This window comes from Calonectris borealis, chromosome W (assembly GCF_964195595.1).
Source record: "Calonectris borealis chromosome W, bCalBor7.hap1.2, whole genome shotgun sequence".
In the NCBI taxonomy this organism is placed as follows: domain Eukaryota; kingdom Metazoa; phylum Chordata; class Aves; order Procellariiformes; family Procellariidae; genus Calonectris; species Calonectris borealis.
In genome coordinates this window covers 27,321,592-27,347,821 of record NC_134351.1, presented here as the reverse complement: position 1 = coordinate 27,347,821, position 26,230 = coordinate 27,321,592, and the positions used below count along the sequence as shown (strand labels likewise).

The window sequence follows — 26,230 nt, the reverse complement described above, 5'->3', positions numbered from 1 at the left end:
TTGTTAAACTAGCAGGAGGCAAGCTGAACAGTTAACATTACCTTCTTTATAATGCATATTTCCTAAGAAATGAATGATGTACTTCTGTCTGAGTTTCAAAGTGCAGTTGTTCCCTCCTGGTCAGTATAACAGTATGTTTAGGTACCGTTTTGTTAACAAGCCACTTTCTAGCTGCAGTAATTTGTGTCTGTCTTAATCTTCCCTTGACCTGTGACTGATGTTGAGGAAGTCAATTAACTTTTGACTCAACTAGACAGACTATAGGCAGCTCCAGAATGTGTGTGGGCAAACACTTCTTGCAGCTGCTTATTCTTGGAGTGTTAACATGGAAGATTTAATGAAAAGCTTCTATTCATTATTTTTTAAAAATCAGATTTGATGTATTTTATATAAAATATTTGAAGACCTATCTTTTATGAATGTATACTCAATATGTATATACTACTTCTGATGATGTCATTTGCTATCAATCTAACAAAGTAATGTCCTACTAAATGTTAGTGATGCCATTTTTATTAAAGTCCAAACCAAAATTTTGTTGCAGAGGATAACTGTTTAATTTTTCATCTTTTCTATATATTTCAGTTGGTTTAAGTAGATATTTTTATGGATATTGCATCTGATCTCAATAATGTTCAGAAGTACCATCTTTCATTATAAAACTAGAGATGTATTTTGTGGCTATTTAAAGACCCAACAATAAACAAGTGGTTTACTACTTTCAATAGAACCACTATATTTTAAATTAAGGAAAAAAAGAGCTCTTCATGCAGTAGCTTTGACTGATCTGTCACGTATTCAAGGAGTATTTGTATGTGCTGCATAAGTTATCTGAAGGGAAATTCTGCAGCAGTGATGTTTTGTCATATGTCAATGTTGATTGTGCCTACCGGAGAATGAGACAAATAATCTGAATGTTGTTGTCTAAACTGGAATTCAAGAATAAGGTTTGCATTTGAAGCACCAGTTTTGCCTTAAGGGTTTATTTCACTTTAGAAAAGAGTGAGCAATAGCAAGGCTAGTAGTCTCCTTTCAGAGAGCTGATAGCTGCTCAGATAGTAAAAATATGAAAAGAGACTAGCAAAAGGAAAGAATAGTACCAGTGGAGGAGGAGAGGATCAGTGTATAAGTAAGAGTACAAGAGAACACACAAATATGGTAGCTGATGAGGTTATTTTAATTCTCAAAAGTGAGTTCTCAAAAAATGCTTGTAAGGTGTGTTTACACTAATAAAATAGCTGTAAATGGAAAGAAAATGAAGGTAATTATGGAATAACAGGTCAGTCAAGCTTTCTTTTAAAATAGATTTAAAGCTACTTAAAGTAGCTTGGCAGTTTCATTATATTACTCTTGTAACACACAATAATTTATCCCTCATCAGTTTAAAGAGTTGTTGTCCCTATACTGCAGATGCTTATACAGTACTCTCTAGAAGAAACTACTATTTTTTTTCTAAACTAGTGCCATGTAATTGTTACTTGCATTTGTGTGTAGAATAGCATTTAAAGTTTTGATGTGATCATTTTTTTAAAACTTCAGTTGGAGACACATAGGTTGCTTACATTGCAGCCAACCATTTGTTTTAACCTCAAGACAGATGTGTATTGTAGAAGCTAATTAATCACACTGGTCCCCACAACAAAAAACCTGTGTGGTTAGTATCTTTTTAAAAAGAGATAAGATTTAAAATTGGTCATTATAGAGAGACTACATAAAAATTAAGTCCTATGCTTTGGTTGCAAAGTAATGAGGCTGAAAAACAAGTGCAAATATATTGCATGCACTTGATGAAACTGAATTTGATAGGAATTAATGACTAGCAAAGTGTCAGGCAGCAGCAAGGGCTGGCTGCTCCTGAAGTGAAGGCAAGCTGGAAGCTGAGGGTGATCCCAGCAGGGACAGTGTCCTCGCCAACCAGGGCACAGTCCCACAGCATCTATGCATGAGGAGAGCTGGGTGATGGTAATAGGATCCATCGATAGTCCCGGACACGGCAAAGTCATGAGCCAGGTCCAGGGTCTATCTGGGGAGTCCAGTCAGGAGTAAAAGGAACCAGAGACAGGTTTGGAGACAAACTGCAATGTGTGTCTGAAATCCATCTAGGCAGCAGGGTCTAAACAGGACTGGAGTCACACTGAAGCTTGGGTGAGGGGTCTAACCAGGCTTGGAGACAGGAGCCAGAGCCAGGGCTGGAGACAGGTACGCTTAATGATATTGCTCAGGCAAGGACTGAAGACCCAGAGCTGAGCTTAAATGGAGCTCCAGGGCCACAGGCAGGGGCTGTTCATGGAGGCCCTGGGTGAGGCTGGTCAGGGCCATTAAGACCTGTTAGTGCCCTCAGGGCCCTGACTCATGGTCTGACAGAGTTTGTCTTCAGACTGTTAATATTAGAGCATAAGCTGACTTGAAAACTCAAATTATATTCTTGCATGTAAGATGGCACCATTGGTGTATCTTCTCTGCATGTAACTCAGTAGGCAAAGAATTACTGAAATATCATGGGGGTTGTTCCATTCAGAGGTGTGTGAAATGGAGGAATTGGAAATATGTCAGCAAAGGAATGATGTGGACAGGCAGAAGAAGAAAAAAAATGGGCTGTGGTGTGATTAAGGTGTGTGATATAATGGAGAGTAGCAAAGGTACCTGATAACTGTGGAATGGCAACAGTTCAAAGAGGAGTTGAGGACAAAAGCCTGACGTCAGGAAGGAAATTGAAGAGCAGAGTGGCTGAGACAAGGCAAAGTTGGCAAAGCAAGGGTGAAATAAAATAATCTGCAATAATATTAGCTAGATTATCCTATTCTCATCTAGAGCAACTGCTAAGAACATACAGTTCTGAAAAGTGACCTGCTTCTGTATGTCATGTTCCATTTGTGAGGCATTTGGCTGTCTCTAAGTGGCTTTTACGAAGTACTACAAACGTAAATGACGAGATAGCCCTTAAATACATTTTTTCATAGCTGCCCAAGAACTGAGGCTTACTAGCCAAATAGATTCATTGACTCCTGTGAACCATTATAAATCAAGATGTAGTTTTCCAGTAACACTTTAAAGGATTTTTTTGTACTATAGTTCAATAGTTTACAGTTGAAATGTTTGAGGGCATTAAATAAGAAAGAACTTGCCTTAATTTATGTCATGTTTTATAGACCTTGCTATTACCTTAGATTATTAGATTATTAGAATAAGTATTACTTAAATCTGTAAGATCAGTCAAATAGAAAGGCTAAATAAAGAGGAAAGGACTGTACTATGCAATAAACCAGTTTGCAAGCACATAGGAATCTTTAGTCTTTTTTGTTTTGTTTTGTTTTGTTTAATTTTACATGATTCAAAGGCTCTTGTTCAAAATGCATAGACTTCCCTAAGACAGAGGTGGGTTGTGGAATGTTAGTTTCATTCCTCACAGTTTTGGAATTAAACCCTTTGACTTTTGTTGTTCTTACTATAAAGAGAGCACAGTTTTTAATTATTGATGTTATATGAATGCCCGAATGTGTATGTGTGGGGAGAAATTTGACATGTAGAAAGCACAAACAGAGCAAATAAGTCACCTGTGTATTTTGTCTTTACTCCCTACATAACTTTTCCCTCTCCCTTTTTAGCTTTATTAGGCTTTCTAACTAGATAACATAAAATGCAGTTGATAGTTGATATGGGCTGTGCAGCATTTCTAGTATTATTTGCCTTTCGGCTGACTTGCCTACGAGAGGTTTCTACTGGTCCATGGGGAATCTGCCATTCTCAGATTGTGATTTGAGGTTAATTTCTAAGATTAGGTCTTCTGGTTTGGAGAGTAGCGTGTAATGAAATTGCTGATCAGCAACTGTAGAGATGGCAGTAGTTCAGAGCTCCTCTGTCACCTGACAGCAGCATCTTATAAATTATATATTCTATTGCTGTAAAAGTAATACACCAGATCTCCTTTCATTATGAGTTTTATGATTTCTACTAGAAAAATATTTAAGTATTTTGGGGTCATTTTATTCTTAACATGTTAAGCTGCTCTCTCGAAAGTGTTTCTAGTCTGTTCACTGCTATCTGGGATAGGCCACTGGCATACTTTGAGTCACATGCATATGGGGGTCCTAGAAGTGTCCTGGTTTCGGCTGGGATAGAGTTAATTTTCTTCCTAGTAGCTGGTATAGTGCTGTGTTTTGGGTTTAGTATGAGAATAATGTTGATAACACACTGATGTTTTAGTTGTTGCTAAGTAGTGTTTACCCTAGTCAAGGACATTTCAGCTTCCCATGCTCTGCCAGGTGCACAAGAAGCTGGGAGGGAGCATAGCCAGGACAGCTGACCCAAACTGGCCAAAGGGATATTCCATACCATATGACGTCATACTCAGTATATAAACGGGGGGATTGGCCGGGGGCTGGGGACGGCTACTTGGGAACTGGCTGGGCATCGGTCAGCGGGTGGTGAGCAATTGCATTGTGCATCACTTATTTTGTATATTCTTTTATCATTATCATTATCATTATTATTATTATTATTATTATTATTATCCCTTCCTTTTCTGTTCTATTACACTGTCTTTATCTCAACCCACAAACTTTACTTTTTTTTTTTTCCAATTCTCTCCCCCATCCCACTGTGGGGGGGTGAGTGAGCGAGCAGTTGTGTGGTGTTTGGCTGCCTGCCGGGTTAAACCACAACAGTCCTTCTTTTGCTGCCAAACGTGGGGCACGAAGGGTTGAGATAATGACAGATCTGACCAGAGCGTGTTAAGGCAAATTTGTTATAAGCATTCATTATATTGGTTTAATAGTCGCTGGTCACAATGTTGATTTATTGGCTCTCAAAGTTGTTGGGCTGGCTCTCAAAGTTGTGTTATGTAATACCTTACTTGCAGTATATATTCCTTCTTGTGCTGTTAATCACTGCTCAGAACCGGGTCAAGGTTATCATTTTGCTGTACTGTGTAACACTGTTTTATGATATGATAAAATTATTGGTCGTGAGACTAATCTGGTTTTTGTACTCAGCATTGCTGTCATCTCTGAACCTCGGGAGCCACCTCTCAGAAACTATTAATAATTACACTCCTTACCTTTTCTCCTCGGAGAACCAACCTATGGGGGAGATGGGGGGAACACTTTCCCCCACTCCTTCACCTTCCCTTTCTCCTTCAGGCTACTTACAACAGTTCTTGAGAATTTTGGATATCCTTGGGATGTTCAAACCAGCATGTTCCTATTGCTATGTCTCCTGAATGTGGTTCAGGTCTTGTTTAGGGTTAAACAACTACTTACGAATACCATCCAGAGATCAACCCCGGCGAAAGGCGCTGCGGCTACTCCAACCCCATCGACAGGCACTGCAGCTACTCCAACCCTGGCAACAGGCACCGTGGCTACTGCAACCCCCGCGACAGGCACTGCAGCTGAACCAGACAACCAACCCATGCTGGAATCAGTCGCCCCTATACACAAGAAGAAATACACAAGAAAATCAGCTAGTTTAGTAAGGGATGAAGATGAACAAGGGCCATCACGAGAACAGGAGGAGGAAGAGGCAGAAGCCATAAATGAGATGGTAACCACCCGATCCCTATCCCTGAATGAGCTCTGAGATATGCGAAAAGATTTCAGTCGTCGTCCAGGCGAGCACGTAGTCACCTGGCTGCTCCGATGCTGGGATAACAGGGCCAGTAGCCTGGAATAAGAGGGTAGGGAAGCCAAGCAGCTGGGATCCCTTTCTAGGGAAGGGGGCATTAAAAAAGGGATTGGAAAAGGGGCACAAATCCTCAGCCTCTGGAGGCGACTCCTGTCAGGTGTGAAGGAAAGGTATCCCTTCAAGGAAGATGTTACACATCACCCAGGCAAGTGGACCACTATGGAGAGAGGTATACGGTACCTGAGAGAATTAGGCGTGCTGGAGGTGATTTATGATGACCTGGACAACGAGCAGTTATCCAAAGATCCAGATGAAGTCAAATGCACATGACCCATGTGGCGGAAGTTGGTACGGAGCGCACCAGCATCGTATGCAAACTCATTGGCAGTAATGACCTGGAAAGATGGAGAGGAACAAACAGTGGATGAACTGGCTGGTCAACTCCGGCAATATGAAGAAAGTCTCTCTTCCTCCCTACGGGCCTGCGTCTCGGCTGTGGAGAAACTGCCAGACATGCTAGCCGAGAAACAGTCCCGAGCGTTCCAGCGACTCAAAGAGGATATGTCCTGTTCCCCACCTGCATGGGCCAGTGTCTCAGCCATTAGGAGTCAGCGTCCCTCTGCTGAAGAGAGAAGATATAGTGGATGCACACCCTGGGGCACCCTGTGGTTTTACCTGCGTGACCACGGAGAGGACATGAGGAAGTGGGATGGAAAATCTACCTCGACCCTAGAGGCACAGGTACGTGAGTTGCAAGGAAAAACAATCACACAAGGGGGTTCTCCCAGGAAAACTGCTGCTCCAGTCTCCAGTGAGCAGTTCCCCAGACAGAGTAGAAGGGCTGATTCCACTTCCGACCTTAATAAAGGGACTTCTGATTCATACTTACAAGAAGTGGATAGCGAATACGATGACCAGGACTAGAGGGGCCCTGCCTCCGGCCAGGTGGAGGAAAGGGACAACCAGGTTTACCGGACTGTGTGGATTCGATGGCCTGGCACATCAGACCCACAGGAGTATGAGGCTCTCATAGACACCGTTGCGCAGTGTACCCTGATGCCATCGAGCTATAAAGGGGCAGAACTCATTTGTATTTCTGGAGTGACAGGGGGATCCCAAGAGTTACCTGTATTGGAGGCCGAAGTGAGCCTAACTGGGAATGAGTGGCAGAAGCACCCCATTGTGACTGGCCCAGAGGCTCCGTGCATCCTTGGCATAGACTACCTCAGGAGAGGGTATTTCAAGGACCCAAAAGGGTACTGGTGGGCTTTTGGTATAGCTGCCCTGGAGACGGAGGAAATTAAACAGCTGTCCACCTTGCCCGGTCTCTCGGAGGACTCTTCTGTTGTGGGGTTGCTGAGGGTCGAGGAACAACAGGTGCCGATCACTACCACAACAGTGCACCGGTGGCAATATCGCACCTACCAAGATTCCCTGCTTCCCATTCATAAGCTGATTCGTGGACTGGAGAGCCAAGGAGTGATCAGCAAGACTTGCTCACCCTTTAACAGTCCCATATGGCCAGTGCGAAACTCTAATGGAGAGTGGAGACTAACAGTAGACTATTGTCGCCTGAACGAAGTCACGCCGCCACTGAGTGCTGCCGTGCCAGATATGCTAGAACTTCAATACGAACTGGAGTCAAAGGCAGCCAAGTGGTATGCCACAAATGATATCGCTAATGCCTTCTTCTCAATCCCTTTGGCGGCAGAGTGCAGGCCACAGTTTGCTTTCACTTGGAGGGGCGTCCAGTACACCTGGAACCTGCACAGGATATCCAGTTTTTAGGAATAAAATGGCAAGATGGACGTCATTAGATCCCAATGGATGCAATCAACAAAATAACAGCCATGTCCCCACCAACTAGCAAAAAGGAAACACAAGCTTTCTTAGGCGTTGTGGGCTTTTGGAGAATGCATATTCCAGATTACAGCCTGATTGTAAGCCTTCTCTATCACGTGACCAGGAAGAAGAACGATTTCAAATGGGGGCCTGAGCAACGACAAGCCGTTGAACAAATTAAACAGGAGATAGTTCATGCAGTAGCCCTTGGGCCAGTCCGGGCAGGACAAGATGTAAAAAATGTGCTCTACACCGCAGCCAGGGAGAATGGCCCTACCTGGAGCCTCTGGCAGAAAGCACCAGGGGAGACTCGAGGTTGACCCTTAGGGTTTTGGAGTCGGGGATACAGAGGATCCGAGGCCCGCTACACTCCAACTGAGAAGGAGATATTGGCAGCATATGAAGGGATTCGAGCTGCTTCGGAAGTGGTTGGTACTGAAGCACAGCTCCTCCTGGCACCCCGACTGCCGGTGCTGGGGTGGATGTTCAAAGGGAGGGTCCCCTCTACACATCATGCAACCGATGCTACGTGGAGTAAGTGGGTCGCACTGATCACACAACGGGCCCAAATAGGAAACCCCAGTCGCCCAGGAATCTTGGAGGTGATCACGAACTGGCCAGAAGGCAAAGATTTTGGAATATCCCCAGAGGAGGAGGTGACACATGCTGAACAGGCCCCACTGTATAATAAACTACCAGAAAACAAGAAGCAATATGCCCTGTTCACTGATGGGTCCTGTCGCCTTGTGGGAAAGCATTGGAGGTGGAAAGCTGCTGTATGGAGTCCTATACGCCAAGTTGCAGAAACTGCTGAAGGAGAAGGTGAATCGAGCCAGTTTGCAGAGGTGAAAGCCATCCAGCTGGCCTTGGACATTGCCGAACGAGAAAAATGGCCAGTACTTTATCTCTATACTGACTCATGGATGGTGGCAAATGCCCTGTGGGGGTGGTTGCAGCAGTGGAAGCAGAACAACTGGCAGCGCAGAGGTAAACCCATCTGGGCTGCCGCACTGTGGCAAGATATTGCTGCCCGGGTAGAGAACCTGACTGTAAAAGTACGTCACGTAGATGCTCACGTACCCAAGAGTCGGGCCACTGAAGAACATCAAAACAACCAGCAGGTGGACCAGACTGCTAAGATTCAAGTGGCTCAGGTGGATCTGGACTGGCAACATAAGGGTGAATTATTTATAGCTTGGTGGGCCCATGACACCTCAGGCCATCAAGGAAGAGACGCAACATACATATGGGCTTGTTATCAAGGGGTGGACTTGACCATGGATGCTATTGCACAGGTTATCCACGAATGTGAAACATGCGCTGCAATCAAGCAAGCCAAGCGAGTAAAGCCTCTTTGGTATGGAGGACGATGGCTGAAATATAAATATGGGGAGGCTTGGAAGACTGATAATATCATGCTCCCACAAAACCGCCAAGGCAAGCGCCATGTGCTCACCATGGTGGAAGCAACCACAGGATGGCTGGAAACATATCCTGTGCCCCATGCCACTGCCCAGAACACAATCCTGGGGCTTGAAAAGCAAGTCCTATGGTGATATGGCACCCCAGAAAAAATTGAGTCAGACAATGGGACTCATTTCCGAAACACCCTCATAGACACCTGGGCTAAAGAGCATGGCATTGAGTGGGTATATCACATCCCCTACCATGCACCAGCCTCCGGAAAAATGGAACGATACAATGGACTGCTAAAGACAACACTGAGAGCAATGGGTGGTGGGACATTCAAGCATTGGGATACACATTTAGCAAAGGCCACCTGGTTAGTCAACACTAGGGGATCTGTCACTCGAGCTGGCCCTGCCCAATCCAAACCCTTACGTACTGTAGAGGGGGATAAAGTCCCTGTCGTGCACATAAGAAATATGCTGGGGAAGACAGTCTGGGTTACTCCTGCCTCTGGCAAGGGAAAACCCATCCGTGGGATTGCTTTTTCTCAGGGACCTGGGTGCACTTGGTGGGTAATGCGAAAGGATGGGGAAGTCCGGTGTGTACCTCAAGGGGATTTAATTTTGGGTGAAAATAGCCAATGAACTGAATTGTACGATGTTAGTTACTATATAATACTGTATGTCATCACTTCTATGGTTACCATATGCCATATTAACAGTATTGCAGTAAGAATCACCCAGATTAATGTAGGCTGAACTCCGATGAAACTGAGCAAAGTGCAACGATGATAGAACCGCACGAGCGCACGAACCGGCCTCCACATGCAACAGTCCAACACCACACACCATCTCTCCTGCCCTGAAAGACTGTTATGATAGATGGAACCCTAAGTCATGGACTAAATGAAGTCAACGGACATTTTAGAGGGATGGCCCATGGACTTAGGGAATGATATCTCTGTGTGTGTATATATCAAAAGGCAGGAAAAGTGGTGATGACTAGTTGGAATGTATTGGAAAATGTGAGACCTGGGCATGATGTAGATGGTATAGAATAAGGGGTGGATATTGTCCTGGTTCCGGCTGGGACAGAGTTAACTTTCTTCCCAGTAGCTTGGGGGGTGTGCTGTGTTTTGGGTTTAGTGTGAAAGGAGCGTTGATGGCCCATTGATGCTTTGGCTGTTGCTGGGTGATGCTTGCACCGGGGAGGAGGAGCACAGCCGGGGTGGTGGACCCAGCTGGCCAATGGGGTATTCTATACCATGTGACATCATGCTCAGTATAAAAACCAGGTGTGTGGGGGGGCTCGACCCCGTTCGTGACTCGCGGTCGGCGGTCAGTGAGCAGTTGCATTGTGCATCGTCTGCTTTGTATATTCTGTTGTTGTTGTTGTTCTCATTGTTATTATTAGTTCTACTTAGTTTTATTTCAATTATTAAACTGTTTTTATCTCAACCGGGGAGTTTTCCTACTTGTGCCCTCCCGATTCTCTCCCCCATCCCACCGGAGGAGAGGGGTGATCGAGCGCCTGCGTGGGGTTTATTTTTGCTGGCTGGGGTTAAACCACGACACCTCCCCATCCTTTCACATCACCCACCAAGTGCACCCAGGTCCTTGAGCAAAAGCAATCCCACGGATGGGTTTTCCCTTGCCAGAGGCAGGAGTAACCCAGACTGTCTTCCCCAGCATATTTCTTATGTGCACGACAGGGACTTTATCCCCCTCTACAGTACGTAAGGGTTTTGATTGTGCAGGGCCAGCTCGATTAACAGATCCCCTAGTGTTGACTAACCAGGTGGCTTTTGCTAACTGTGTATCCCAGTGCTTGAATGTCCCACCACCCATTGCTCTCAGTGTAGTCTTTAGCAGTCCATTGTATCGTTCGATTTTCCCGGAGGCTGGTGCATGGTAGGGGATGTGATAGACCCACTCAATGCCATGGTCTTTGGCCCAGGTGTCTATGAGGGTGTTTCGGAAATGAGTCCCATTGTCTGACTCAATTCTTTCTGGGGTGCCATGTCGCCATAGGACTTGCTTTTCAAGCCCCAGGATGGTGTTCCGGGCGGTGGCATGGGACACAGGATATGTTTCTAGACATCCGGTGGTTGCTTCCACCATGGTGAGCACATAGCGCTTGCCGTGGCAGGTTTGTGGGAGTGTCATATAATCCATCTGCCAGGCCTCCCCATATTTGTATTTCAACCATCGTCCTCCATACCAAAGAGGCCTTACTCGCTTGGCTTGCTTGATTGCAGCGCATGTTTCACATTCATGGATAACCTGTGCAATAGCGTCCATGGTCAAGTTCACCGCTCGATCACGAGCCCATCTATATGTTGCATCTCTTCCTTCATGGCCTGAGGTGTCATGGGCCCACCGAGCTATAAACAGTTCACCCTTATGTTGCCAGTCCAGATCCACCTGAGCCACTTCAGTCTTGTCAGCCTGGTCCACGTGCTGGTTGTTTTGGTGTTCTTCAGTGCCCCGACTCTTGGGTACGTGAGCATCTACGTGATGTACTTTTACAGTCAGGTTCTCTACCCGGGCAGCAATATCTTGCCACAATGCGGCAGCCCAGATGGGTTTACCTCTGCGCTGCCGGTTGTTCTGCTTCCACTGCTGCAACCACCCCCACAGGGCATTTGCCACCATCCATGAGTCAGTATAGAGATAAAGTACTGGCCATTTTTCTCGTTCGGCAATGTCCAAGGCCAGCTGGATGGCTTTCACCTCTGCAAACTGGCTCGATTCACCTTCTCCTTCAGCAGTTTCTGCAACTTGGCGTATAGGACTCCATACAGCAGCTTTCCACCTCCAATGCTTTCCCACAAGGCGACAGGACCCATCAGTGAACAGGGCATATTGCTTCTCATTTTCTGGTAGTTTATTATACGGTGGGGCCTGTTCAGCACGCGTCACCTCCTCCTCTGGGGATATTCCAAAATCTTTGCCTTATGGCTAGTTCGTGATCACTTCCAAGATGCCTGGGCGACTGGGGTTTCCTATTCGGGCCCGTTGTGTGATCAGTGCGACCCACTTACTCCACGTAGCATCGGTTGCATGATGTGTAGAGAGGACGCTCCCTTTGAACATCCACCCCAGCACCGGCAGTCGGGGTGCCAGGAGGAGCTGTGCTTCAGTACCAACCACTTCCGAAGCAGCTCGAATCCCTTCATATGCTGCCAATATCTCTTTCTCAGTTGGAGTGTAGCGGGCCTCGGATCCTCTGTATCCCCGACTCCAGAACCCTAAGGGTCGACCTCGAGTCTCCCCTGGTGCTTTCTGCCAGAGGCTCCAGGTAGGGCCATTCTCCCCGGCTGCGGTGTAGAGCACATTTTTTACATCTTGTCCTGCCCGGACTGGCCCAAGGGCTACTGCATGAACTATTTCCTATTTAATTTGTTCAAAGGCTTGTCGTTGCTCAGGCCCCCATTTGACATCGTTCTTCTTCCGAGTCACTTGATAGAGGGGGCTTGTAATCAGGCTGTAATCTGGAATATGCATTCTCCAAAAGCCCACAACGCCTAAGAAAGCTTGTGTTTCCTTTTTGCTAGTTGGTGGGGACAGGGGTGTTATTTTGTTGATCACATCCATTGGGATCTGACGACGTCCATCTTGCCATTTTATTCCTAAAAACTGGATCTCCTGTGCAGGTCCCTTGACCTTACTTTGTTTTATGGCAAAACCAGCCTTCAGAAGAATTTGAATTATTCTGTCCCCTTTCTGAAAAAATTCTTCTGCTGTGCTGACCCACACGATGATGTCATCAATGTACTGCAGGTGTTCTGGAGCCTCACCCTGTTCCAGTGCGGTGTGGATCAGTCCATGGCAAATGGTAGGGCTGTGTTTCCACCCCTGGGGCAGTCGGTTCCAGGTGTACTGGACGCCCCTCCAAGTGAAAGCAAACTGTGGCCTGCACTCTGCCGCCAAAGGGATTGAGAAGAACGCATTAGCGATATCATTTGTGGCGTACCACTTGGCTGCCTTTGACTGCAGTTGCCGGAGTTTGAGTGGCCGGAGTTTGACTCCTGTTGCCGGAGTTTGAGTGGCTGCAGTGCCTGTCGCAGGGGTTGGAGAAGCTACGGTGACTGTTGCCGGGGTTTGAATAGCCACAGGGGTTGTCGTGGGGGTTGATGTAGCCACAGTGCCTGTCGTGGGGTTTTGAGTAGCCACCGTGTCTGTTGCTGGGGTTGATTTCCTGCTGCCCGCCGCCCCCGGCACCCGCCCGCCCCGACGAGGCATCGCCTTTTGCCCTCCCTCTTTTCTTGTTCCTGAGGGTTGATCTCTGGACTGTATTCCTGAATAGTTGTTTAACCCTAAACAAGGCCTGAACCTCATTCAGGAGACATAGTAGCAATATGAACATGCTTGTTTGAACATCCCAAGGATATTCAAAATTCTCAGGGAATATTGTGGACATCTTCATGAAGAGGATAGAAGACAAAGGAGTTTCTGAAGATATGGAAGGGAAGATGAACAAGTGGGAGAAAGTGTCCCATCCTGTCTCCCTCTTAAATTCATTCTCCGAGGAGAAAAAAGTGCAATTACTAATAGTTTCTAAGAGGTAGTTCCCAAGGTACAGAAATGACGGCAGTTCCGAGTTCAGATACCAGATTAGACTTACGACCAATGATTTTATCACCTCATAAAACAGCAGCAAAATTATAATCTTGGCCCAGTTCCGACTAATGATAAACAGCACAAAAGGGAACATATACTGCAAGCAAGGTATTACATGACCCAACATTGAGAGCCAGCCCCACAACTTTGACAGCCAATACATCAACATTGTGACCAATCAATATAATGAATGCTTATAAGAATTTTGCCTTAACACACTTTGGTCAGATCTATCGTTATCTCAACCCTTTGAGCCCTTCGTTGGGCGCCAAAAAGGTGTTTTCATTGTGTGTATGCTTGCGCCATTCATGTACCCACCTAATTAATGCTCGTATAAGGCTTAGCGCTCAAAAGCATGGTGGAGACACCTGCATAGCTGTGCAGGAGTAGGTTGAGCCTTGCCCGTGCTTACTGTCTGGCCATTGTGGAGCCTTCTGAAGGGCTGTGCTGCTCTTTGTTGTGTGCCTGGTGGCGTTAGCTCAAATAAATGGCCAGAGGGCAGCTCAAATGGGCCCTGTTTGGGTCAGGGGCAGTGCAGGCCTGGCCCTAAGTCATAGCTAACCTTCCTCATTCCTTGTTGACCCTGTGAAAGCTGTTTTAATGACGGAAACTGATGGTGGGCAACTCCAGCCATGTGTTAACAGAGATGACTTTTGTCCTGGGGACTTAACTGGGGTGCCAGGAGTGGCTATAGTGCTCTGGTCCTACGGTAGTTCTGGAAGGAGTACAACTGTGTTTGCATAGTGCTGTGGTCAGCTGATAGCTTGGCTGTCTTTAGATATGTCAATAGCATTTCCTTATCCATGGGATAATTAAAGTAGAAACTAAAATAACGAAAATTCGACTGTTTCCTATTTAATAATGTATTTACTACTTGGAAACTTAACTAATTTAATATTTTTAAAGACAGATGAACTTAATATTTAGCTTTGAAGATACACACTGTTTCAAGCCACAAGTGAAATGCTAAAAGTTATTTTCTTGTTTATTCAGTACATTTAGATGACCAGTGCTTCTTTTCATAATGCAGATTTGCCTAACAGAAAAGCACAGTCAGTTCCTGCACTGTTTTCCAAACCCACACCTGGAATATATATATATATTTTTGTATGTGAACCTTTTAGCAAGTAGAAGCAGTGTTTATATATTTCTATTTAATTTTTGATCTTTTTTGCCACTTAATACAGAAATTTCAGTAGTTTAGATTAAATAAATCGGTATTCCTTTCATCCATTCAGAAACATAATTTACTGTGTTTATAATTTAACATCATTTTGTAGGCAAAGGAAAAATTATGATGTGCCAGTATTGTCTGAGAATGTAACTATTTATAAATGGGCAACTTGCTTCTCCTCCAAACTGAAAAGTTACTCATGCAGTTTATCCTACAAAATAGAACTACATGGTCTCCACAGGCAGTGTTTGGCTTTATATTCCACATTTTTTTTATGTTGGGATGTTTTAAGAATAGTAAATGTATCCTGGTAAAAATAAAATACCATTGACTCTGATAAGTCATTGTCACTTTAATTACAATATTAAATCTACTACCAAGGACGTATTATCTCATTGTATTTAAGTTCATCTCTCACAAGTTCAACTTTACAAGCTGTCTTTATAAAAATGCATTATATTGGGGCTGAATACCATGATCTGTACTGTATCTGACATGATATAACAGGTAGTCATTAATGTCTATATTTTATATGAAAGAACATTATACTAATTTGGTTTTAGTCTACTTAATTGCAGTGTGTGACTAGGTTGGATGCTGTGGAAGTTCTGAGCTGGCAGTTTTTCCATGTTCTTTTTGATCATAATTTCAATGTTTTTATAGTGGCTGTACACTGTGAAGCTTATATTATTCCTGATAAATGCCAAAATATTAAAAAAAGTTGGGTTTCTAAGAATGATTGTCTGTTCAATGTATTGAAGTGTTCAGTAAAGCTTCTGCATATATGTATATGCACACCTACTGGTGCTCTGGTCATTCAGTATCAGAATACTTAAAACTCCGTTTAGACTTACTTCTTAATGAGTGCCTTCATTTTTCATGAGGCACGTGAGATTTTCTTCAAGACTTTGTTTCATCTCTATGTTGTGATCTGATTACCTGTGCTGTGATATCTGGTTTTCTTTAACATATCTCCAACAGTTGACCAAAAGGGGGTGCTAATAGATCAAAGTCAGATGTGTTGCATAAAGAGGTTAAGAAGCCTTTTTTCGTGCAATGAATTAAAAAAAAATCTCAGCTACTAAATTAGATCAGGTAAATATACAACACCCAGATGTGAAAACTTGTAACATGCCAGTAACAGCGTTGCTCTTTATGGAAGGCAAATTCATGCCTTGTAAATATGGCTGCTTTTCACCTTCCACTAGGCTTGTGGGGGATTCTTCGTGACATTTCCAGAGGCTCTGTAGCAGGCATTCTCTTCTGTAAGACTTCAATGTATTTTTCCACTTATGTGGTTAAACAAACAAAAGCATATATGGGTTAAACATAGGTTATTTAACAGATATTTAAGAAGATCAAATTTGTTGAATTTTAGAGATTGAATACAGATATCCAAAATTACCAAGATAAATGTTTAAGTCAGATGCCTTAATTTCCTTCATCCAGATATCACAAAAGACTTTTGCTTTCCAGTTTTTTACTGTTTGATTTCTCCAGTTCAACAGAACTGGTTAATGGCGTCAACAAAGCTGGGGCCTCTAATGTAAGAAGGGAAGAGGAGACATAAGAATGTCCCCTGAAACAAGGAACTCTGCTACATCCTTATCCCACAGTGGGATAAGATGGTCGAGAGACCTGAAACTGGTGTAAATATTGTAGCGAGAACTGGAGAACTTAAAATGGCTTCTCAATGGACCCCTTTGTTTGTGTAGCAGAGATGCGGAACCCATTTGTGACTTTGCTGGAAAGGGAGTACATGCTTCTCATGGAAGACACATATGTGGTTAGATGATCACAGGATTTTTTTTTCCAAGATACGCAAAACCTATAGAAATTTTTGAACTCTACAAATTCACATTTTCACTAGTAATCATCATTAATTCATTCCATGTTACTGAGCTAATGTAAGAGTATTTTTACAAGTATTTAACAAGACGACCATGTAGTGTAGTCTTTGCCAAGTTTCTACTCTTGTCTCTCTACTCAGTATAAAAGAAATTTAGATTTACTGTGAGACTCTAAAATAACAAGTTGTAGCCATAACCCGGTCTGGATGCAATGTTCAGGTCTATAATGCCTCTCTCAAGAACTGTGCACTGTGGAAGAAAAAGTGACCTTAACCTTTTTTAAATTCCTAACACTGAAACCCAGAAATGTCATTAAAGTGTATTGTTTTATTGCAGATCTTAAAGTTCATGCTGAAGCTGGACCACGATCAGACTGATGTTAAAGACAAAATTGTATTATACAAAGCTATATTTTAAGTGAACTGTAGAAATGGGTATAATGAAATGATAATAAATTATAGAAATGATTAAATTATAATAGTGTAAAATGATGATTGATACAGGTTCATATAGATAAAGTTTAAGGAGTTTAAATGCCCAACACAGTGGTGCAGGGTGGGGAGAAAATACCACTTTCATAATTGCAAACCAAATGACATTTTGAGTGGTGGTCTCTTTCTAGCCAAAGGAGCTGCTATAGGTTCATGCCAAGTTAGCCATGCTTGTGGAAGCACAAAGACACCTCCATATTTGTGTGACAGACTAACATATAAAGAACAAAAAAGGTATCTTCCATTAAGAGAGTGACTAGGAGATTTGGGAGAGGGAGTATACTTTAGGAGGAGTGTGATGCCAGATGCATCTGAAGGAAGAGGCACAGAAAGACTGACTTCAGCTAGAGGAGAACTTTGCTGTCTGAGTCCCTGATGTGCTAAGTGTGGTGTCTTCATCAGCCATACAGTCAAGCCTCCTTGATGGCAGAAAGAAAAACTTTTTAGGGACTAGAAGACCTTGTGAAGGGTTGGTTATAATCCAAGAAGCTACAGAGTTGATTAGCCACATATATTAGTGTGGGATACTGTGGGAAAGTATCTACAAGATCATAAAGGACATGGGTGACTTTTTTTTATAAACCTTAATTTTACTTTTGTCTAAGTAATTTTGAGGGGGTTTTGTTTTAAAAGGCTAACTATTCTAATAAACCCAGGCTTTTACATTTAAAAGCTTGTTTGTTCATCACTAGGGAGCTCGTTATAAGAAAAATGTTTGGGCAGATCCACAATGGAGCTTTGGCCAGCTTGGAGTCTTGTCACACTTTGTTTATTAGATAGTAAGGAAGTTTGTCTGATCTGTGTTTTGAATTGGACATTAATGAGCCTAGAAGATAGCAGGGTTTATTGTTGCTAGCTATTACATATAAAACTTTCTGTATAGTTTCTGAACTTTAGAATTATATTGCTGGTCTATTTATTATTATTTAAAGTATTCTGTGTACAGTAATATTAAATCAGAGCTCAATTAGTCTTGGAACAGGTTAAGAAATGGAACTTCCTGCTCTTAAGGCCTCATCCCAAGATGTTTTGACAGGAAAAAAAATGCATAAGCAGTCAAAAAAAGGCAAAACGGGATAATGTGGACCTATATTGCTTACTAAGAGGTCAGTAGTAGAAGAAAGGAGGAGAACCGTATGAGAGTGGAACTGTAAAAAGTATGTTTTATACTTCTGCAAGTTTATCTGTCACAAAAGCTACCTAAAGGTCAAGGTGGATGTGGGCAGAGGCAAGTATTAATTGGGAATTTTGTGAGAATTGACAGAATAAAAGGTTTAAATGGAGTTGTCACTTAAGTGATTTAGATTGCATATTCATTTAATTTGAAGGTAAAGTAAGTGTTGTCAAGTTTATATGATTTCTAAGGGGAAATTTGAGTGATGAAATGATACTTGTCATTGTGGGAGTTTGAAAAGAGAGGATTGTGTGAAAGAAGTCTGTTTCCTGGTTATCTCCTCAGTTAAGTGCCTGACATTAGGGACAAACTTGCAATGAAACCTGTTGAAAATTAAACAAGTGCTCTGGGATCCAAGTAACACTTTCTATTAACTTTTAAATAGTAATATTTCAGATCACATGATATTTCAGAGTTGCTGGTATTTCTAAGCTCCAGGTTACTTTCCTATGAGAGATGCAACAAATGGAAATATTAACAGCTTGTCCTCTTTAAAGTAAAACTGGTGTTTTATGTATTCTTACACAGACACACCTCCATGGACTTACAGTTCACATTCCTAGTCTAGTCTAAATGCCAGTTTTCAACCACTTTTCAAATAGGAAGTTCTTAAGGAAAGTATATTCTTTCCAACTCATTGCAGTCCAGGGATGGGCAGAAGGCTGGGCATTTAAGAAACATACAAGGTTGCAAATTACAGTAACAGTTGAGCTTTTTCCAGAATGGTGTAGTCAAGAGAAATGGCTTTGAAAAATGATAAAGAGGAGCAGAAACTGATTTAGGTCAGTAAACCGTCTGTCTGCTTTTGTAGAAGAGCTAAAACATCATCATGGAGAGCTGTAAGGTGTGATGCCTTGTGATTTATCCCAGTTGACAGAGACACCTTGCGCCAAAAAATCAGCTCCCTCTATATGCAGTGTAGAGGCATCTCAGAGAGAGATTCTGCCCACCTTTAATCTGGTGGGATTTTTACCCTGCTCTTCCCTATTAACTATAATGGTATGAGATCTCTTTAATTTTTTTTTCTGGCAAAGACAGAAATTTCCAAAATGAGCAATCATCTGAGTAAAAATTATGTCAGATGACATAATGCTGAGTGGAAATAATTTTGGAATGGCATGGCATTTATACTTTTCAAAGCTGATTAATTCTTTTCCAAATTAAAAAAGACACAACCCAAACTCAAACTAAATTGTGCTAAATTTTGTTCCGACTTGCATTTATATTACAAGAAAAAGTGTGATTCTGATCTGCCTAATTACTCAAAACCTGGCATACTCAAACCTTTACATATTCATCAGACCTCTTCACAGAGCAAGGTTCAGAGAACTTCTTGATTCATCTCTTAGACTATTTCTATCTAGAAAGGACCAATTTGATTGCATAATCCAATATCCTTCTTTGGCCATATATTAAGTAGTGTAGTGAACACCATATCACATGAAGTTCTAGAATACCTGCAGAATACTACTTTGATACTAAAATTCCTGAGATGGGGGGAAACTCATTTTCCTATTACAGTGTTTTGCCTTGTTTAAGGTTGGAAATTGCATGGCTTCAGCTACTTGCCATTGGAACTCAAGTGTTATGCTGCTGTTCAGGAGACTTTTAGGATAACTTCTCCTTCGGTGTGTTTTTGAAGAAGAACCATCTAAGAGCCATTTCTTTATAGCATATTGCAGTATCAGTCTATCCTGTTTTTATGATGTTTTTTTTTAATATGTACAATTAAAAAATGACAGCTGTGTTGAGCCAGAAGCTCTCTGGGACAGAGATTTTGAGGTAATAGAGTAGTTATCATGTAGATGTTTGTGAAATTCTTGTGCTCCTTTGCGTCCCTGAAAACTTCATCTTGTTCTTCAAAGTGCCCTTGCAAACAAATTTTGTCATTTCAAATAGGAATAGATGTGTCTGTCCATGTCGCAAAGTTGGGTGATTATATAAACTTTGTGCTTTGAGTTTGTTTTTCATTATGTGGAGATTTTTTGTAGTTGTTATTGGCAAATGGAAGGTAATTTAGTAGAGTGTAATCTGTGATAAAGTATAGATTTGTGGGAATCTGCATTTGAAATATTACTGAACTGAACTTTGTTCCAGTTGCTTAGTTTTATAAGATTCTTGTGGCTTGCTTTATAGTCACTAATTTCAAATTCCTTTCTAGTGTAGGTTTTACCTCCTAAAAACTTTACCATGCTAATATTGTTTGAAAATTGAATGCTTGTTTAGTTAATGTGTTGAATCCAGCACAGCTAATCTGATATTAATTAGAATTATGAGTTGTTATGTTTCCAAATGATCAAGTTCATATCTTCAAATGCATTCTCACCAGAATCCACAAAAATTGGAGAGGGATTTAAGATTAGAAGACACAGGTAGATGCATGTGTTACAGGGACTGTTCCCCCAGTTATGTCTTCCATGTTCTCGTGGCTTAGTAGAATGCGATATAAGATACACTGGTTTAATTCTACAGGTTTTGAATGAGTGTGTGCAAGTTATCTGGTCCTGATACACCGTTCACATTATTGACTATTTAACAGTTATAGTTTATTTGGGGAGGGGTTAGTTTAGATAGTATTGCAGATTTTCTAAAAGTCTTGGAATTCTGCTTTAAAAGCTGTGGTGCTTTTTGAAGGCACTTATGGATGGTTTCCTCAAAAATTAGGTAAACGTTACCAATAGCATTAAATTACTAGAAGTATGGTTGTAAGCATCCCATAGGCAAAATCTCAAAGTTAATTTGCATTTGCAAGTATGTCTGGCTTCCCAAATTAGGTAATCTTCCAAAGAACAGTTGAAACGAAAGTGGCTTAGTCCCTCTAACTGTTTAGTTGTGTATATTCTTGCACTTTTGTGCCTCATTTGTTTAAAATGACCTTAATCGAACATGAAGCACACTATTAGTTTAGAGAATTGGGCTTGTTTCACTTGCTGTTGTGTGTGTTTTGCCAAAAGATGATTTGCACTCAAAGGGCCTAATCCTGTCATTAGTGACATAATGCAAATTATGGGCAAATTTTACTTCTCAATTCAGTGACGTGGGATTGGGTTCCGTGTTTCCATCTGTACCTTACAGGTTTAGTAATTATGCAAGAAGATTAATCTTATTTCTTGGAAGCTAATAAGCTGACCCATACTGATTTAGAAATGAAGCAAAATAGTTGTGAGCTTTGCCCACTCAAAGACAGAAAATTTTGTTTGAATTATCAGCTTAGGGTTTGCTTTGTTTGTTTTTTTTTTTTTTTTTTTTTTTTTAAATTTGTTAATATTCTGTTGTTAAAGTGTAGAACTGGAGCTTTACCATTACAAATAGATTTAGGATTTTTTTTCCTCTGATGCCATCATTTTAAAGATCAGAGTTCCAGAATGCTTGCAGCAGCCTTGTATTTTTCTGTCTGTTCGTGACAAACCAGCTACTGTACATTCATATAGAGCAGTACAGTCCTTGCCACTGGCAGTCTCTCTGTGACAGAGAGCCTGTAGGCTGACATAAAGTGCAGCCTGTTGTGAACTGCTAAGTGGGAGTCTGCCAAAAACTCAGCAGACAGAACTAATTGGGGAGAAAAAGGATTTTTGTGCCCTCATCTCTCCCTCTTCAATTTTTTTTACAAGATGGATATCGTTAAAGTAACTTGTTTATGTAAGATTTGTCTGCCTCTATTTTCTCATTGCATGAATCATTTTTTAACTTCAAGTCTTGCACTGCAGGTCACTGAACACTTCCACATGGCGGCTGGCACAGGACCAAACTCGAGACACGCAACTCATTGCAGTTGATGAAAAATTGGTACGGATTTTCTACTGCATACTGCTATGATACAGCTTTCAGGGTTATTTCTGCACAATAGGCATTCAGTATGGTATTCTGCATTATTCTAGGAAAGCCGTATAAATGTGAACTACAAAGCAACAATCCTTCATACGTTTTTAAAAGGGGAACATTAGTAAAACATAAGTATGCGAAGGAAATATGGCATTCAAAGTATGAAGCAATATAAAATGATGAGTACCTTGTTTATTATTATTATATTGTGGTCAAGGACCAATATGAGCTGTAATTTATAACAAGTTTGTACTTTTTGAGATCTGGGTATATTTCTGTGTAGTGAAATTATACAGAATTTGCCAGCTTCCTGAAATTATCTTCATTAGGACCCATATTATTAAAGTGTGTAAAGAAGCATCATGCAAGGTTATTGTTACTATGCACGTATACTCTAGCTTTTGAATATGCATGAAGGTTAGATTACAACTAGGAACAAATGCATAACATTCTTCTGCTAATCAGTAGCAGATCAGAAATTTGGCAATCTTTTCTTGTAAGTTCTTCCATAATGTGTGGTCTGTTACTCTAGATGCAACCTGACACTTATGTTTGCATTATTCGATAGTATAATTTTTGTAAGACTTCTGGGGGGAATGTGTCACAGCAGAAGCATGCTTTTCATTGGTTTTCATATTGCTTTTGAATCTTCAGGAAAAAAAAATTCCCATCATATGTACCAGACAGTTCATATTATATGTACTTTCTTGTATCCCTGAAGCTATATTAACTACTTAAGAAATATTTGGAAATTGTATTTATAAATTGAACATTTGTAATGATAACTACAAGTTGAGACAGATGAAGTTTAACAGGCTATTGGAAAAAAACACACCTACTTTAACAACTAAAGATTTTTTATTTCTCATGCTTTGTAATATAGATGTAGCAATAATAAATTTTTTTACCTGTCAGTAGATTCAGATCTTTTGTAAACTTTTTTCTGAATTTAAAAAGTAATAGCATAATTCTAGGTTTAAAAATTAGGTAAAAAAATAATACTGTATTTTAGTGAACATGATTATCTTGCTAATCTAATTGCATAACTTCGGATTCAGGAAATTTCATTTAATGTACAAGAGTTCATGAGTCACTATGTAAATAAGATTCACCAAGTCAATAGACCTACATTTCCCTACATATTATGAATTGCATTTGATTATTGTAGCACTGTTCTTTAACATTAAAAAAAAAATCATCTAAATAGAGTTTTTATAATGCCTGAATTTACAGTATCACATTTCCCTATTGTGACCTCAGGTGATGGATACGTAGATCTGAAAGAGACTACAGTGCAAAGACAGACCCACAAAATAAATACTCTTCTATCTTCCATTTTGTATTTAAATGTACATTATCCTAAGTTAGGGTTTTACATTACCCTGTCTAGCTATGAGAGTTTATACTTACAGTTGAGTTAAAGTGATACTAATTTGAAATACAACTGTTCTGTTCTCTTGGTATTAGTGTAAATGAATTGTAAGTGAAGTGGTTATTTCTAATGTCATTATGTGTTCTCATCAAGTTGAAGATGCTCATATCATAGTTGGGTTTTTTTGATATCTGATGCTAGCAGCCATTGAATCATTTTATTTAATTCCATTGTTTGCTTGTCAGCTTTTGATACATGTAAACTAAATGATTATTTTATCCTCAGTTCTTTCAAGTATTAGGTTAAATGTCAGACTGAATAGTATTTTCCTGCAATATTGTGCATCTAGGTGCACATTCTAGATGCACAAAACTTTTTTTGAGTTTCTACAGGCTAGACACTTTTGTGAAAGTTGCTGTCTGCAATTAGAAGGTGCCATACCAAATTATCCCCAAATATTTGCCAATAAAAGGACTTTTTGTAGAGGTTAAATGATACCAATATTGCAAGAATGTTTCAAAATTAGAACAACTGCCGGAAAATATCCTTTGCATCTCTAAAGCAGAATATTCCACTGATAATGTATATGCTGTAGCTCAAAGCAAGAATTAATGCAAGAGCAGTTGTAGAGTTTGGTCACTGGGGAGACGCTAGAAACATTGTGGAACTGTGGATAAGGATCAGCTATTAGTTGGAGCCATCTCACAGATGTTTTTATTCTGTATCAGGCCAAGATAAAATACGATGAGTTGCTACACAGAGTTAAGCATTCAAGAGCAGTGCTATCAAGTGCAATTGAAATGGTACTAAAGTAGTTTTTGCAGCATTGTGAGACCATGTAGGGTCGGATTCTATTAAAAGCATGACAGGCTAACTACAATGATGCTATTGACATTTCAGCTGCTGTCCTGAAATTGTTTTGTCTATACTGTTTGTCTATACTATTAAGCTTTTTTCAGTAATGGTTCAGAAGTCTCAGTACTGAAACTCAGTAGAGGGCCAGTTTCCATCTGATTGTAGACAAACTTCTACATACCTCATTAAAGATAACTTGCTGCAGTATACATTGAATTTGGTGCCAAAAATCTGAACCCCTTTTTGGGGATGAGCAGTTCATACTTTTCAGATGATGTTCAAGAGTAGCAGTAAATGCTGCATACTGCAGCAGCCTAGGCCAAAACTGATTAATAACTATTGTGAAATTGGTATCAAGAGTTAGCAGCTTCCTCTTGGCTGTCCAGAGGCAGCAGTTAGTGTCTGTTGTAAGTGTTTACTACTGGATAATCTGGGAGTAGCAGTGTATTAATGGGATTCTTGGAACATGAACCTCTTCAGCAAAAAAGTTGCAGAAACACTCCAGTCCATTTTTTCTAGAAGACTGCATCACACGGTGTTTTCAGGATTGAATCATAGTTTGTTCACCTTCATCCAAATCCCAATTTTGGCTAGGCTTGGAAAGTAGTGAAATTGTATAATCTTGGTTTGATTAAAGAAGCATAGACTTTACTATAATAAACAGTTATAATACTGCAGCTCAAAATACAATATACAAACAAGTGAAAAATAGCCTAGAATGATGAACCTTCTTCAGATCTCAATCTGATAGTCTGCAGTGCTGTGAAACAAAGGACAGCAAATCAAGCTTTAACGTGCTTTTCAAAGTGTGATCATTGCTAGCAGCCTTTCCCAAGAACCAAGAGTATATAATATACTTTACTCTGAAAAACAAAGCAGTAATGTGTCATAAAATTACGTGCAAGACAGTGTGACATTGCATTTGAAGACTGCATATAGGAGCTGTTTTTGCAGGTTGGTGAAGAGAAACACTTGGCAAAGGATGCATTTATTAAAGACAGGCTTACTAGATTTCCTTTTCTTGAAACTACTATTCAGCTAAGAATTCTCCAAGCATTACCACTGTCTTAGATAATAAGGATATAGTGGATGTTCTATGTTTTGGTTTTTCAAAATGCTGTTAACCCCTTGTTTGTTATTCCTTGAGGGTGAGTTCAAGCTGTTCCTAAAGTAACTTAATGGGATAAAAGAATTTAGAATCTTTTCTTTGTTTAATCCACTCTAGTTGCAGTATTTATTCACCTGGTTACCATAAAGGATTCAGTTCAGGACAGCATTCATCTTTAGATGAGGAATGTAACTTACAAATTTTTGTGTGCCTTATATGTATGGCTCTGTGATAGGGAGTTGTCATATTCAAAGGGTACGAGGTCCCAGGATGGAAATCTACTTGGGGGTTCAGATAGAGTTACCACCACCACCCGTTCCCTCCCCCTAGCCCCAAACTTCTCTCTTGTAGGTTGTATTCCTTCTATTTAATTTTTTTCTCAATTAGATCAGCAGCTTGCATTTTACTTCAGAATAATGAAAAATGAATTAAAATGTACAGTGAAACCTGTCATATAAAATGAGGTTAATAAAAGTGGATTTTCCACCCTTTTCTTTGCAGATATGTTTTGAGAAACAGCTTCTAGCTTTGGCCAAAAATGGCCTTTTATATGAGGCCTGTGACTTGGAGAAGTACTTTCTTCCATCACAGTTGTGTCAAGTAAGCATGTGGCCAGGTTATTTGAACTATGTGTTGTACTCTGGATTCAAGATAAATGAAAAGTTGTTTGCTGGTGGTTTATAAAATCTTTAATACAGTGTGTCTTGTCCTCAATACTTAGTGTTTAGTTTGCATTCGATCATCTGCAGTTGTGATGTTTGACACTTGAATGGTATTAGTTTCCAGTGTAGAAGGTGTTTAAGGTATAAAAATCACATTCTAGAATTATTTCAAAATTAAATGCATTCTTTCAATAAAAGTGAAATATTCAAAACAGAAAACTGTTTG

At 40.9% G+C, this 26,230-nt stretch overlaps 1 long non-coding RNA gene across 1 annotated transcript in view; it reads left to right on the top strand.

Moving 5' to 3' along the window:
- Positions 1-26,230, top strand: part of LOC142074721 (uncharacterized) — a 47,283-nt gene that overhangs the window by 8,220 nt on the left and 12,833 nt on the right. The window contains exon 2 of the long non-coding RNA XR_012670679.1: positions 21,893-21,971. This is a non-coding gene — a long non-coding RNA (uncharacterized LOC142074721). The remainder of the gene's footprint in view (positions 1-21,892; positions 21,972-26,230) is intronic.